The sequence below is a fragment of the Helianthus annuus genome, chromosome 9, assembly GCF_002127325.2.
Source record: "Helianthus annuus cultivar XRQ/B chromosome 9, HanXRQr2.0-SUNRISE, whole genome shotgun sequence".
Classification (NCBI taxonomy): Eukaryota; Viridiplantae; Streptophyta; class Magnoliopsida; order Asterales; family Asteraceae; genus Helianthus; species Helianthus annuus.
The window spans coordinates 163,120,706-163,137,308 of record NC_035441.2 but is presented as its reverse complement, the minus strand read 5'-3'; the positions used below and the strand labels follow the sequence as shown (position 1 = coordinate 163,137,308).

Genomic DNA, 16,603 nt, shown 5'->3' with positions numbered 1-16,603 from the left:
AACCTTGCTATACATCTATATATATTCTAAAGTTTAGTTATATGTTCTATTTTAAAACCAAAATTTATGGTTGTTTTAAATGCACTAACCTATAAAAATCATATTAATTGCATTTAATTTACTTAATAATCTATATCTATCTATATATCTATATCTATCTATTGCATTTAATTTACTTAATAATCTATATCTATCTATATATCTATATCTATCTATATTATCTATATAAAGCATCTTCCATGGATATGATGGTAATTTATATCCCTAATTTTAAGATGGCATATGAAAAGGTAGTTAAAACTTAAAATCCCTAATATTTTTACCTTTTTCTTCCCATTATACCCCTCTTAATCTTCTTTCATCAATTCTAACCTATGACCAATATCAGAGCACGGGTCTCCATTTACAATAGTTGCTTCAGATTCCCTTCACTCTAATCAATTCAAGCCATTGAATGCCATAATTAACCATCTTGAATGCTAGAATCAACAATTGCTGCTTCAATTTCTCTTCACTGGTATCGATTGTTATCATTTTGATGGTATAAATCAGAGTGAGTTGTTAGAGCTTCATCTTTACTTCTATTTGTTTCAGATCGTTTGCGTTCTTGGTCACTCACAATTTCAGGTACTATCATAATCACTTAAATCAAACTCGAAATTGTACAATTTTGGGGTTTTTGGTTCTTTAGTTATGTTTATGTGGGTTGTATTATTTCAGGTTTTATTCTTCATCCATGAGGGTTTTCTTTCAATATTGTATTGCGATTTTCAGGTTATTCGATGACAAAGGAGAGACAAGTTGTGGTAGATCAGGCAACAGCGGTGGATCTGGACACCGACGGCGACGACGGAATAGGTTTCCAGCAAGTATTCCGGTGACTACAGTAAGATTAGTCCCTTCTAGCTGTTGTTTACTTGTGGGTTTAATATAGTTTTTGTTAAGTTCAGGAGGTTGGGTGATTTGAATATTGAATTTGGTTGCTGTTGTGTTGGTGTTTTAGGTGATTTGGAGAAGTGTTTAGGGAATAGCAGCGGTTTCGGGAAGCTTTGGTGGAATGGTGGTCGTGTGAGCAGGTGGATAATGGGATTGCGTCGACTTCAGGATACTAGGATACTGATGGTAAATTGATAATTGAGATTGTGGTATGCATTTTTGTTAGTTTTGTTGTTCACCTTGAATCTAGAAATAAGGTAGGGTTTACACAGGTATTGAAAGTTACTGAACTTGACAGCTACCAGACGCTGGTTAGACCACTTGATCTTTCTCTCTTTTCAGCCGCATTGATACGCTACAACGGTATTACTGCTGGCGACGTTGTTTCCTGCCCAACATTCTCTGAGATTGTAGATAAGGTTTACGACATCTTGCAAGGTAAAACTGTCTTTTTCTTTGTTTTTGTTTTTGTTTGTAACTGTCAAAATGTGACGATTAGTGTTTAATGAACACCATGATCTGTGAAATGGATTGTTTGACAGCAAGAGTGTGGGCGGGTCTCAATATAGTGGAGTTTGATTGTGTGAGGTTAAAGGAGGCGTATGCGCAGATAAACCAAAAACTTCCTGTACCCAAGGGAACCATGGATACATTGAAATTGTTGACTGGGACGTTTGGGAGGAGAACCGATAACATGAAGGTATATTATTGTTTGGGAGGAGAAAAACGATAACATTGAATATATGACTCATAACTCATAAGATAACCTTGTTCGTTGATAAATTTGATTAATAAGCAAAGTCGGCCGGTTGAGCTGACTAAATCGAAGCCAGTCGGCCGGTTTGAAACTTTGAACCGGCTGTGTGAACTCGAAAAGGCCTCTTTAATGTTTATCATTTATCTTTTTTTTCACTTTTAAGTTTGTGGTTATGTGTGTGTATCTTAATTATTGATCATCTTTATCAATTTAACTTTTTAATACAAACCAAGGATATTGAAAAGAAAACACTGATCCAAATTGTTGAAACTAGATTGGTAAAACAGCCGGTCTAGCCAACCCCTTCAATCCGGCCGGTTTGGCTTGTTGTTTACTTGTTTTTCGAAATAATAGTTAGTAGTCTGGCCTAGAGTTTTTTGTTATAACCGGCTGAAGTGGACCATGAGCAACCTTAGTAGTATGACAAAGATGCTTTTTTTGAATCAAACAATACCTATATTTTAAAAGGAGATGTTCTTGATTTAGTGTTCACATTGGGGTATTGTATTAATATTGTGGAAGTGTGATAAAGTTTAGTTATATGTTCTATTTTAAAACCAAAATTTATGGTTGTTTTAAATGCACTAACCTATAAAAATCATATTAATTGCATTTAATTTACTTAATAATCTATATCTATCTATATATCTATATCTATCTATTGCATTTAATTTACTTAATAATCTATATCTATCTATATATCTATATCTATCTATATTATCTATATAAAGCATCTTCCATGGATATGATGGTAATTTATATCCCTAATTTTAAGATGGCATATGAAAAGGTAGTTAAAACTTAAAATCCCTAATATTTTTACCTTTTTCTTCCCATTATACCCCTCTTAATCTTCTTTCATCAATTCTAACCTATGACCAATATCAGAGCACGGGTCTCCATTTACAATAGTTGCTTCAGATTCCCTTCACTCTAATCAATTCAAGCCATTGAATGCCATAATTAACCATCTTGAATGCTAGAATCAACAATTGCTGCTTCAATTTCTCTTCACTGGTATCGATTGTTATCATTTTGATGGTATAAATCAGAGTGAGTTGTTAGAGCTTCATCTTTACTTCTATTTGTTTCAGATCGTTTGCGTTCTTGGTCACTCACAATTTCAGGTACTATCATAATCACTTAAATCAAACTCGAAATTGTACAATTTTGGGGTTTTTGGTTCTTTAGTTATGTTTATGTGGGTTGTATTATTTCAGGTTTTATTCTTCATCCATGAGGGTTTTCTTTCAATATTGTATTGCGATTTTCAGGTTATTCGATGACAAAGGAGAGACAAGTTGTGGTAGATCAGGCAACAGCGGTGGATCTGGACACCGACGGCGACGACGGAATAGGTTTCCAGCAAGTATTCCGGTGACTACAGTAAGATTAGTCCCTTCTAGCTGTTGTTTACTTGTGGGTTTAATATAGTTTTTGTTAAGTTCAGGAGGTTGGGTGATTTGAATATTGAATTTGGTTGCTGTTGTGTTGGTGTTTTAGGTGATTTGGAGAAGTGTTTAGGGAATAGCAGCGGTTTCGGGAAGCTTTGGTGGAATGGTGGTCGTGTGAGCAGGTGGATAATGGGATTGCGTCGACTTCAGGATACTAGGATACTGATGGTAAATTGATAATTGAGATTGTGGTATGCATTTTTGTTAGTTTTGTTGTTCACCTTGAATCTAGAAATAAGGTAGGGTTTACACAGGTATTGAAAGTTACTGAACTTGACAGCTACCAGACGCTGGTTAGACCACTTGATCTTTCTCTCTTTTCAGCCGCATTGATACGCTACAACGGTATTACTGCTGGCGACGTTGTTTCCTGCCCAACATTCTCTGAGATTGTAGATAAGGTTTACGACATCTTGCAAGGTAAAACTGTCTTTTTCTTTGTTTTTGTTTTTGTTTGTAACTGTCAAAATGTGACGATTAGTGTTTAATGAACACCATGATCTGTGAAATGGATTGTTTGACAGCAAGAGTGTGGGCGGGTCTCAATATAGTGGAGTTTGATTGTGTGAGGTTAAAGGAGGCGTATGCGCAGATAAACCAAAAACTTCCTGTACCCAAGGGAACCATGGATACATTGAAATTGTTGACTGGGACGTTTGGGAGGAGAACCGATAACATGAAGGTATATTATTGTTTGGGAGGAGAAAAACGATAACATTGAATATATGACTCATAACTCATAAGATAACCTTGTTCGTTGATAAATTTGATTAATAAGCAAAGTCGGCCGGTTGAGCTGACTAAATCGAAGCCAGTCGGCCGGTTTGAAACTTTGAACCGGCTGTGTGAACTCGAAAAGGCCTCTTTAATGTTTATCATTTATCTTTTTTTTCACTTTTAAGTTTGTGGTTATGTGTGTGTATCTTAATTATTGATCATCTTTATCAATTTAACTTTTTAATACAAACCAAGGATATTGAAAAGAAAACACTGATCCAAATTGTTGAAACTAGATTGGTAAAACAGCCGGTCTAGCCAACCCCTTCAATCCGGCCGGTTTGGCTTGTTGTTTACTTGTTTTTCGAAATAATAGTTAGTAGTCTGGCCTAGAGTTTTTTGTTATAACCGGCTGAAGTGGACCATGAGCAACCTTAGTAGTATGACAAAGATGCTTTTTTTGAATCAAACAATACCTATATTTTAAAAGGAGATGTTCTTGATTTAGTGTTCACATTGGGGTATTGTATTAATATTGTGGAAGTGTGATAACAGTATAAAACTATGTTTGTGTTAGATTGGTGTAATGTTTTGTTCTTGCCCAGGAAATAAAGAAAAGTGATGATTCTGAAGAGACATTGCTTGAAAACAAAAGTCCCGAGGTGGAGGCAGTAGAAATGCTGGTAAAATGGAAGAAGAGAAAGGCGTCTGTTTCAGGTGAGTAGCTTTATCACAAGATTCATTATCATTTGCATGCTCCAGTGCATAATCTACAATCCCTCTCAACCCAGATTCCCACAACCTCCTAACAGTCTGGCCCGTTTCAACGGTACCCACACCCGCCACAAAATGATTATACGCCGTATGTTTAATCATCGTCAATACCACAGCCCGAAACAACCCCACGTCCATCAATCGCGAGAAGTTATTTGTTTGATTTTTTTAATTTTTTTAATTTTTTTTGATTTTTTTATTTATTTTTTTGATTTTTTAAAAAAAAAATTGAATTTTTTATATATTTATATTTTTAGCCTATCATGTCCAAATCCATCTTGACAAAAACCCATCTTGACCTAAACTCATCCTAACCCATTTCTTAATAAAAACATTCTAATCCATTACCCATATGGCCAAACCTACCCAACCCACCCATTTTGCCACCCTAGAATAACCACAACATAATAACTGAGTTAACATATCACATGACATGACAAGCCATTTTAGAGGGGGTAAAGTGAGACAATATCTAAAGTTTTAAGACAGCTGTACATTTATCAGATTTCATTGAATATCTGTTTACACGTGTTTCATATAGTAGATAACAAAATGAATTTAAATAGGTATTTAGGGTGTCCATTGTTTTTTAATCATTAGTCATTACATACATATGTGGTTTTATGTGAATTAGAACTTAGAACCATGCGGTTAAAGTCTACAAAGTTAATCTTTTTTGTGATATTGTAGAACCTGTAGTTCTTGTAGGATTATTTCACCACTCCACTTGGCATATGCAATCGTCTTGATAGCGGTAACGACATATGTATTGAACTCTCTTTATGCTCATTATTATTTAATTAAATTAATAATATAGGTGGTTGTTGTTGGTAAGGCATGTGTAAGTTTGATACTTTTTTAGTTGTACGCTCAAAATACTGTTGAAGATTTGGAAGACAACATCGGGTCAGCTACATTGGACATCTTCAATGGTCTAACAACATCCCCTTATGCCAGTGGCTGAGGCGTCGTCTTCCTTGACCACCAGTAAACTAAACCGTTGAATGGGGCAGCAGGGTTAGTACATTGCGCTGCGAAGAAATCTAATTCTCGGATTTCATCTTCATATGTTATTTTTTTCATTTTCGATTCTAAAGACAGGCTTTTGAGATTGATCATCGATCATGTCGCTGCTGATCATAACAGGATTGGGTAAAAATAGTTCATGTAATCTTTTTTTGTAAACGTATCAAACAACAAAAAACAGTAACAAATCTGTATATATATATTTTTGAGTACGGCAAAACTGGTTCGTTGCGTCACATAATGTAAGGGGTCAGAACAGTTTTGGTCAAAATGGGTTGTTTAATTTTACCAATAAGTATTCTGGTGATAGCTATGATTTCATTTCTATTGTTAATCTTGGTTCCTTGCCTGATTCAAAATCGACATGAGTATTGTTGTTAGTGACTTTTGTTTTGTGAGTGTTTGTTTAGGTTAATTATTGGAATTCATATATTGTGGGAGAGGCCAAGATATATATATATATATATATATATATATATATATATATATGTGTGTGTGTGTGTGTGTGTTTTATGTATATGTGTGTGTGAGAGGGGTTTTGTCTTTTTGTGCCCGTCATCAACGTCGTCCCCCCCCCCCCCCGACGTTCAAGACGACGACGACGAACCATCCGAAATGGTGTTTGGGGGCGTCGCCGGGTCTGGACGACCTCCACACCATGTGGCCTAATATTCTCTAAAAGCTTTTCTATCCCAATATAACATCACGCAACATAAACAAAAAATGAATGCTTGGTCTATTATTTAACTGTCTCATGAAGCCGTTAAAAACTTATCGTCGAAGGTTTGAATTTTGTTCATAGCCCCGTATTGTACTGTCGACCCCGCTGCAACGCGCGGGTTTCCCACTATCTATATCTATATACTTAAAAATATAAGTTTAGTTATATGTTCTATTTTAAAACCAAAATTTATGGTTGTTTTAAATGCACCAACCTATAAAAATCCTATTAATTGCATTTAATTTACTTAATAATCTATATCTATCTATATCTGGCAAAGTCTCTTTGATGGATTACAATAAATATACGGATATTTCCATTCCACCTTTACCCTTTAATTTATACTTTCATGTTTTGAAGACCCCTGAACTACCATGTCCACATTGTGAAATTGATGAGCAGTTACCACCAATTGAATGGAGAAATCAGTTTAAGGTCGCACGTTTAATTGATGGGAAGAAGTGGAGCTGTCGCCAGAGGCTTTCTGACCACAATGCCCGTCGCCGAAAGCCACAAAAAGAAAAAGAAACCATCCACTTTAACTCAAGAAGTCAATCTTCTTCATTTTATGGTATTCAAATTATTCAGGAGCCAATTTCTTATCATAACTTATTCTCAGTTCTTTTATAACTTATTATGCTTTTGTATTTGTAGATGGGCAACATCAAATACGTTTTGTGCCTAACAATGTTCCTGATCTGGTTCAAACCGAACCTGCTTTAAACTCTATTTGGGAAACCACACGCAATTCCCAGCACACAGCCGGTGTTTTTCATCAAGGTTTGTTTTCCTAATTACTCTACAGACAGTAGTTTTGATAAATTATCGTATAGTTAGTTAAAACCTTAAAACCGAGGGTTTCAAGGCCACAATGAATGGCTGGTACGAATTTTTCCCATTTTTAGTATTTTTTTATTCGGGATTGGCTAAACGTACCCTGTAGACGACGTGACTAAAAAGCCCACAAGCTTTTACTTCGCCTTAGGCCACCAAAATGGTTGAGCCGGCCCTGACCACCGCGGTGGCGGCCGCAGGCTTCGCTATTCCCTTCAAGAACTCCCCCAGCCACTCCCAATCCATAGTTAAGTTCGGTTCAGTTATACCCGCACATACATAAAAGGTTCTGTCTCACATGTCATTCTCACATATATAATGAGAGAAATGATAAGTTATAAGGAGCCGTGTATCTCAATAAGTAAACAAATGCCAATCATTAAAGTATATTAGATAACTAAAAAAAGCCGATGGCGTCTTGGGTTAGTGGTATCACGTGTTTTTATTCTTATTAAAGTGGTACGGGTTCAAGTCTAACAAAAAAGGCAATAGTGCCCGTCTTATTGAGTCACTTTGATTTTAAATTTCAATGTTCATATGATTTCAATGGTTTGGTTTCATATAGTTACTGCTTTTGAAATTTCCAATAATTAATGTTTGTGGAGTGATTATTCTCAGTGATCCATATGAGACTTTGGTCCCTACATATTTATACAACGTAATTTCTTTTTGTTTCTCTCACCAGCTTATTGGTTTTCTTATGCTTTATATGGGATTGGAATTCATGGGCTTTACATGAATGTTTTTTTAAATCAATTATAAAAGTTGGTGTTTGTAGCTGTGTATTTTTCTGATAGATCTGAAGTCCAATGTTTGCATCACTGGAAAAAGGTTCTTAATTCATAACTTATTAAAGGCCCATAGACTCATGAGGTTTTCACCACATCCCCTCCTACTCTTTGACACGTTTGATCAAAACAGCTTTTATGGTCTCTTTTTATTATTATTATTATTATTATTATTATTATTATTATTATTATTATTATTATTATTATTATTATTACTACTGCTACTGCTACTGCTGCTGTTGTTATTATTATTATTATTATTATTATTATTATTATTATTATTTTCTCTGTAGGAGGATGAAAAAGTCCTTGAGCTGGTGAAAACATATGGATGGGCCCACAAAATGGTCTCTCATAACACAGTCTCTTCTCAGTCGTATTGGTAAGCAGTGTGGTGAAAGGTACACGATTTATGTATAAATCTAAAATCTTGCGAGATGTGGATTAACTATTAAAGGGATTAATAGTTTGTCTAGCAAACTTCTTCAATTGGAAAAAACAAACATTCTACATTAGTAATGCAGTATGAGCGATCTAAATGTGTGATTATTTAGGAGTTGGAGAGCTTAAAGAAGGTGTTATGATAGAGCGAGTTAAACGGTTTTCCTACTCTATTAGTTATTTTATATATGTATTAACAATTAAAAATAAAGGAACTTTCTATCAAAAGGTTCACCAACGGTTTGTTGGATGTTTGATTTGTATATAGATATACACACTATTATTGTTTATAGATGTACTCACGGTTTGTTGGATGTTTGGTTTGTTTACAACGGCTTTGATGTTTTAGCGACACATGTTAGGATCAAGGCCAATGCACGAAGATGGCCTTCACATGTCCGGACATGTAAAACAAGCCATTCTTGCAAGAACTTAAAACATATACGAAAGCTGTTGTTCGAGCCTTCTTTTTGTATGTGTGGATCTCTATTCAGACAGACATCTGAATAACATGCACATGTGTTTTGGGATAGAAAAGAGTACAACTTTTGTAGTAGCTTTTATTATCCATATAAAAGAACTGGAAAATGGAACAATTATAGCATCAACTATATTAGTTTCTACATTTGAAAGGGGAAGTTTGACACGAAAAGTCGTAACTATTTTTCAAATTTAGGTTAGTGAAGAGTGTAGAATAAAACGATTGGTGAACTAACACTAACAGAGAACGAACACAATGGTGTAAATTGTCGACTCCGACGTAATGCTCTGGTATAAAGAAACATCGTCTACAAAGAAACTCTTAACAACCTGAACCCAACGGGTCCCCCGGAGTAAACGGTTCATAGGTTAAATTATATTCTTCCCCTGTACAGAAACTTTTAGGACAAGCTGGCGAAAGATGTTTCAAGTCAGGATCGTTATACTTACGCATGGAATACTCTGTTTACTAATATAATTAAATAACGCGCTGCTCGGGTTAGTAGTCATCTCGCAGGTTAGTTTGTCAAGCACTGTCAAACGTCTTATCACGAACAAACAATATCTATTATGCATGTCGTGCATCGCACGGGCTTTCTCCCTAGTTTTTATAAGAATATAGTTTATATTTTCTCAACCCGTGTGATAAAATTCATGAATTATGAATGTATAAGATTACATATTTTAGTTGTGTGATAAGGATTATATAGAAATTGATGATTTACTTTTTTTATATATTCAAGTATTCAATTGTGTAATACACGAGTTTATAAGCTATATATATATGTATGTATGTATATATATAGAGAGAGGATGGATCATGAAAAAACTACTTTAAATGAGAAAACAAAAAACTAACTAAAAAAAACCTAAAGAACATACCAAAATTTTATTTTTTTAACAATTTTTTTTATAAAATTCCACTACTTTTATGTATAAAAAAATTCCAAAAAGAGAAATTGTATTGCACATGTGCAATAATATGGAAAAGCCTAAAGCACCTAACCCACCTCCTAAAAACCTAAACCCTCACCCCTCAAAAACCTAAATTCACCCTCCTACCAAAAGCCTAACCCCCCCCCCCCCCCTCAAAAAAAAAAAAAAAAAAAAAAAAAACCTAAACCCCCTCCTCCCACACCCAAAAACCTAATCTTAAACCTTCAAAAAATCTAACCCTAAAAGCTAAATTAAACTTAAAAGCTAACTTTAAGCATATAATGCACATGAGTACATATATAATGCACATGTGCAGTATTTATTTATTTTTTTGAAAAAAAGTTTTTTACACATAAAAAGTAGCGGAATTTTATTAAAAAATTGGCATGTTTTTTTAGTTAGTTTTTTTAGTTTTCTCATATATATATATATATATATATATATATATATATATAGGGGTAGGTTAACGTACAAATGACCTTATCGTACAATACGTACGCTACAATCTCAGCCGTCCGATCATCTTCCCGCATTGAATTCGCATGTTGTTTTTTTGTAACAATTTCGCATGTTGGTTTTTTAACATGCGATTTCATCAAAATTACCACATGCGAAATTGTTACAAAAAAAACAACATGCTATTTCATCAAAATTATCACATGCGATTTCATCCTGCTATTTTATAACATGCGAATTCACTATATTGTACGTAATGTACCTTAAGGAATATTGTACAGAATTCTTCGCCTATATATATATATATACAGAAAAAATGTATCGTACAATATGCCTTAACGTACGTTGCGTACGCGATGACAAAATCGTACGTTATTTACAAAAAAATGAATATCGCATGTTACAGAAAAAATGGAAATTGTATGTATATAAAAACCTACAAATCGCATGTATATTAAAAAATTACAAATCGCATGTATATAAAAAGATGAAAGTCGCATGTCGATACTGAATCGCGTTCGCAGCGTACGTTAATGCATTTTATACAATATACGGATTCTATATATAGCAATTAATAACTATCACGTTAACTCAATAGGATAAAATTGGGTGTAATTGGTCACTACTTTCATCATTTATAACATTGAAGTTTTTTTAACGCTTTTAATCTTTTGGACTAAAATAATACGTAGCCTCGTACTTAGTCCTACTGCACTGAAATTTAATAATCCTTTATAAACCATATGTCATTATATTTTAACATACAAATGATATGATTATCATCGTGTTTAATATGAAAAAGCAAAAACATTTATACATATACAGTTCTAGTCAGTTATAACATGAGAAAGAAAGAGACGTGATTACATGGTTACATATACTGTCCATGTAATTTAGTCCTATATTTGAACTTCCATCGTCTTATAACAAAAAAAAGTGATACGAAATTTAGTTTAACTTTGTTACCGATAAAAAGGTTTATAGCCTACAAATTGTTCTAATAGACAATCAAATGATATTTATATTACACCCAATAGAAGAAAAACATACTTTATTTCCCACTATTCTCACACCACGAAAAACTTATTTTCACACCCATATAGGAGAATCTTGCACAGAAAATGTGTTTTTGTCTCCATGTATACGAGCCGTATAACATTATACGAAATGTATACAAACAATGTTATACGACCCGTATAATGTTATACGACTCAAACTTCATATAATGTATACGACCCAATATAATACGGCCCGTATAAAATGTTATACAACCTAATTTTTTTCCATCTATACGAGCCATATAACATTTTATGACTCAATATTGGTCATGTCAGATTATTTTATATGGGCCGTATAACCCTATACGACCCGTATAAAGGGCGTGAAAATAAGATTTTAAAGTGTGGCTTTATTTAACATCCTTTGTTTTTTTTTTATGTATATAACTGTGAAAACATAAACTACGTTGCACAGTTGTTCATAATGCCATTTGTTGGACACACAAAAGCACAACAGTAGCATTCGGTAGGATCCAAAAACAAGGGTGAAGTGACCCGAAAAAGTCAAATCTGAAATCTCAATTCCCGGATTCTCGGTGGCCATAGGATTTTCTTCCATAATATCGAGTATAGTTGCTCTAACTGTCCGCCATGAACCAGACATTGATGGATGTTACTAGTATTATCTTTATGTAGAATAGTAGAATCACCATTTGTTGCTTGCATCACTACAAGGTAAAATTGCAATATGAGTTTAGTGTTGTTTTATTACATGCATTTATCGTATGCTTAAACTTGGTTCCTAAGTTAAAAGTTTCTAATGTTTAAATAGACTGAAATTAGCTATGGGTGTAATGATTTTGAAATTAAGATGTGATGATAAAAAATTGTAGTCATATTCAATCCCGTTATTTGGAATTATAATTATATGATGGTTCTAGAGGATACCTCATCCGACCCAACCGGTCTCGATCCTATTTGGCTTAGTCCAGTATGTTCGGTCTACTTCCTTTTTTAAGGAAGGCTTACCCTCGTTCTCACATACTTGTTTTTAGATCGCTGCTGCAAAGATCTCATACACGCAACATGGATTTTTGTAGCAACAATGGCTTTAATGTTGTAGGGAGTTTATGAGACTAAGGTGCTATTTGTTTACCTCTTAATGAGGTTCTTAATGGTTCAGATCTCTTACTGATTCATCACTTAATGATTCAGACTGTTTGTTTCGCGACCAAATGTCTGAATGGTTCAGACATTTGCCTCTGAATGGTTAAGTTTTATACTGAGTCTGAATGGTTAAGACCTCTAATATGAACTGGTCAGACATTTGTCTTTGAACGGTTAAGCATTATGCTGGCTCTTAATGGTTCAGACTTTTTACTGGTTCAGCACTTAACGGTTCAGATCTCTTACTGATTCAGCACTTAACCATTCAGAGATTGTCAAACAGCCCCTAAGGCTAAGGGGTATGGGGGGAATGGGATGGGGAACCATCATGGTTCGCATGGATTAAAATATGGCAACCATGCACATCTCTTTTCTAGTTTTCTTAATTAGTTAAATATATTTTACACAAAATAAATTTAAAAAAAAAATTGAGATGGTGGTTTGGGTCATGAACATACCATATAGGATGGTGGATTTGGTTTGTGGATGAGAGTGCGGTGTCATAACGCTGACGTGAAAGGTAATGGTAGTCTTAAAGGTCATGACCACACCTTTAGCCTAAACCATTGGACTCGACAATGGACTTTGTTTATTCCTTTTTTACCTAGGGAATGTTTTATCAAAGTTTTATTAAAGTAAACGATATAGATGGTTTTCTTTTGAAGTTAGTTTTCAAGGTCTAGACACAGTTTAGTCCAAAATGGGAATTTTAACCCGTTTCATCATCTTACAAAAGGATATCTCTCATTACGTTTACATTTATGAGGCCAATAAGTAGTGAACAAAAAAGTCTCTAGGGGACATACCATTTGACCAAATGTCATAGAAGGTTTGTCCAAAAACCTGGCTCTTCAACCTGAATTTTATCATTAGTTTGAGCTCAACGTTTTTCCACAATTTTAGCAATTTGATTTTTTTTTTTTTTTTGTTAGGGTGTAAAAACACATGAACTTTTTATTTTTATTTGAGTATATCAGTTTGATTGATTTATTTATTTTTTGTAAGGGTGTAAAAACACATGGACTTTTTATTTTTATTTTTTTAACGGCAAATTTTTTTATTTCTGTCTTCTGTGAGACTCGAACCCAAGAGGCCAAGACTTCCCTCTCGCAAAGTGTTTAAAGGCATTACCTTTGCCAATGGACATGAACTTTTTATTTGAGTATAGCAGTTTGATTTATTTATTTATTTTTTTGTTAGGGTGTAAAAACACATGAACTTTTTATTTGAGTAATTTAAGTATTTATTATTTAACTCAAATGGATTATTATGGAGTCAGTTTTAGTATAAACTTACCGAATTAGGGATTCCTCAAGAATATTCTCATTATTATTTCAAGCTGCCGTCTTACGTTAATAATTAACTATAAAGCCCAAAACCATTTATACAGGCCCAAAAGCAATGCCTTTTGTAAAGTCCCAATCGGGGCGCCCGTTACGGGGCATCGACCACGTGTAGAAGGAAAAAGAACACCGCCGCCGCCCCTTGTTTTAACGCGTGGTATTTTAAACGCGTTGTGTGTGTCACGCATTATAATTTAAAAAATTGAACGTTGGAGCCATGACCGTTTAGAAAGTTACCGTTTAAAAGAAATTATATATACACACACAATATAATTTTGTAAATTACCAAACATTCTTTCAATTCAAACACAAAAAATACAAACTTTAAGTTCAAAAAAATTCAATTCAAAGATGGAAGGTTCAAGCAAACGAGGTTCGGGTTCGAAGAAAAAACCCGTACAACCGAAGGTTCGAGTGAATCTTGGCGAGCCGACGAGATTTCGGTTGCAAGACGAACCCGACCCAATCCCACCATTTCAAACCCAACCGTTTCCACCCTTTTAAACCCAACAATTTCAACCTCAACAATTTCAAACACAACCGTATCAAAACCAACCGTTCATTCCACCATTTCAACCTCAACAATTTCAAACACAATCGTTTCAAACCCACCAATTCAATGTTGACCCACTAGAAGATAACAGCCTCATCCACCAATCCGCCCGTGCGTACCGGAACCATAACAACAACTTGATGACAATGAAGATGACGATGGCGTTGAAGAAGTAGAAGAAGAAGACGACGACGATCAAGAAGTTGAAATCGTCCCAACATCCTCTCGGGGAGCATGGAGGAGTGAGGAGGAGGTCGCCTTGGTCAAGGCCTACTTGCACACCTCCGAAAACAAGAAACATTCGAACGAGCAAAAAAGAGACTTGTTTTGGAGACGAGTTATAGCTCATTTTGGCAAACCTCCCGGATCGACGGAACGAAAGATGGATCAAATGACGTCGAAGTGGGGCGATTTGAATTTGTGGAATATTTTATTTCATTCCAATCACCAGGGTAGATTACATAAGGATAACAGGTAGACGAGCAACAAACTGCGCCGCCATCCCCAATGAGTAAATTTAACAGTTGCTTCATTCAATTGTTACGTTTTTTTATAAACATAAACTGTTTTTTTTTTATAAACATAAAACTGTTTTTTTATTTTATAAAACAGAAAACAACTTTTAAAAAAACAGAAAAATAGTTTTTACAAAAACAGAAAACAGAAAAACATTTTTTATAAAATAGAAAACAGTTTTTTATTAAAACAGAGAAACAGTTTTTATAAATCAGTAAACAGAAAACTCTTTTTTTAAACAGAAAACAGTTTAAAAAAAACAGAAAAAAGTTTTATAAAACCGAATAACAGTTAAAAAAAAACAGAAAACCGAAAAACTGTTTTTTTAAAACACAGAAAACAGTTTTAAAAAAACATAAAACGGTTTTATAATTTTTTTTAATTTTTTGTAGACCCGAAATCCACAAAGTGGAGCGAGCGAGGCGACTATCATAAAATACGCCTTAGATGACTATTGTCAATTATACAAGCTTAAAAGTTTTCCACACTTGGCGGCATGGAAGGTTGTGAGATATCACCCGAAGTGGGTGCCGGTTGAGTTTGTCGACATGGATGGGCTGACGGCTCCAAGAAGAAGAGGAGGTCTCAAAAGATATACACTACTTCCGAGTCAGGTAACATGCCCCAAATGAATTTGAACGACCAACCCGATGACGAACCCAATCAAGATAATACACCGACAAGGCCGCGTCGCAAGAAAAGTGGTGATTCGGCAAGTAAAGGAAAGGAAGCGGTGGCGAAGTCGATCTCCGAAATCAAAGAGGCTAAATTGGTGGAAATGGCCGAATCCAAATATAGAAGAGAAAAAATTGTGGCGGCAAAACTTAAATATGAGGAGGCGTATATTCGACACTTGATCAAAAACGAAAAAAATAGTGATTTAAACGTCTTGTTACAATCGCACAACAATCTCGACGAACCGTTTAAGTCGATCGTACTTCAACGCAAACGCGAGATTTGTGAAAAGTGAGGTTGGGAGATGCCGTAGGTTTTTTTTAATTTGCAATGTTTAGTTTTTTTTTAGTTTATAATTTAGATTTATTTAAATTAAATTTATAACTTATAATTTTATTGTTTTATTGTTAATTTATAATTTAAAAACAAAAAAAAAGAGGTTGTGAGTGATAGAATTCTATCAGTAGTGATGGGCATTTCCACTAAAATCCATCACTAGTGATGTAATAGTGTTTGATGACATGGCGTAACTTGATTAGAAGTTGTGAGTGATGGAATTCCATCACTAGTGAAGCGTCCCTACCCCCTTACCATCAAGTCCGAAACTGTTCCCCGACTTTAATCAGGTATGTAATCAAGTAATCACCTTCAATGTAGTTACTAATCTTCAATGTGCATGTATATATTGATGTGTGTACATGCTGTGTATGTATATATTCGTTCCAACCCAACCCAATCTTAATCGATAATTCATAGGGTGTTCTATTAACTTGTATGAAACAGTTGTGTGTATGTGTATGATTTCATCAAAATTGTTGGCATCCACCATACCCGTTAACAACCCGTCCGGACCCACATGTATATATATTAGGCCTGGCAATTTCTACCCAAATACCTAAATTTGGGTCAATTTGGACTTTAAATTTAAGCTGCTGGGTCATTTTGGACTGATGAAAATTATTAATGAGTCTAGATGGGTAATAAGAAAATCAGAATTAAAAGAGACCAAGGTGCTGTTTGTTTTTTCTGTA

The 16,603-nt window shown here is 34.6% G+C and overlaps 2 long non-coding RNA genes across 2 annotated transcripts; both read left to right on the top strand.

Moving 5' to 3' along the window:
- The first annotated feature begins 398 nt into the window (after positions 1-398).
- On the top strand, positions 399-2,206 carry LOC118482208. Its single transcript, XR_004867721.1, has 4 exons — positions 399-627; positions 775-886; positions 1,004-1,374; positions 1,479-2,206. It is a non-coding gene; the product is annotated as an uncharacterized LOC118482208 (long non-coding RNA).
- A 385-nt stretch (positions 2,207-2,591) lies between these two features.
- LOC110876667 lies at positions 2,592-4,782 on the top strand. The gene is made up of 5 exons (XR_004867720.1): positions 2,592-2,820; positions 2,968-3,079; positions 3,197-3,567; positions 3,672-3,829; positions 4,470-4,782. It is a non-coding gene; the product is annotated as an uncharacterized LOC110876667 (long non-coding RNA).
- Positions 4,783-16,603: the final 11,821 nt, after the last annotated feature.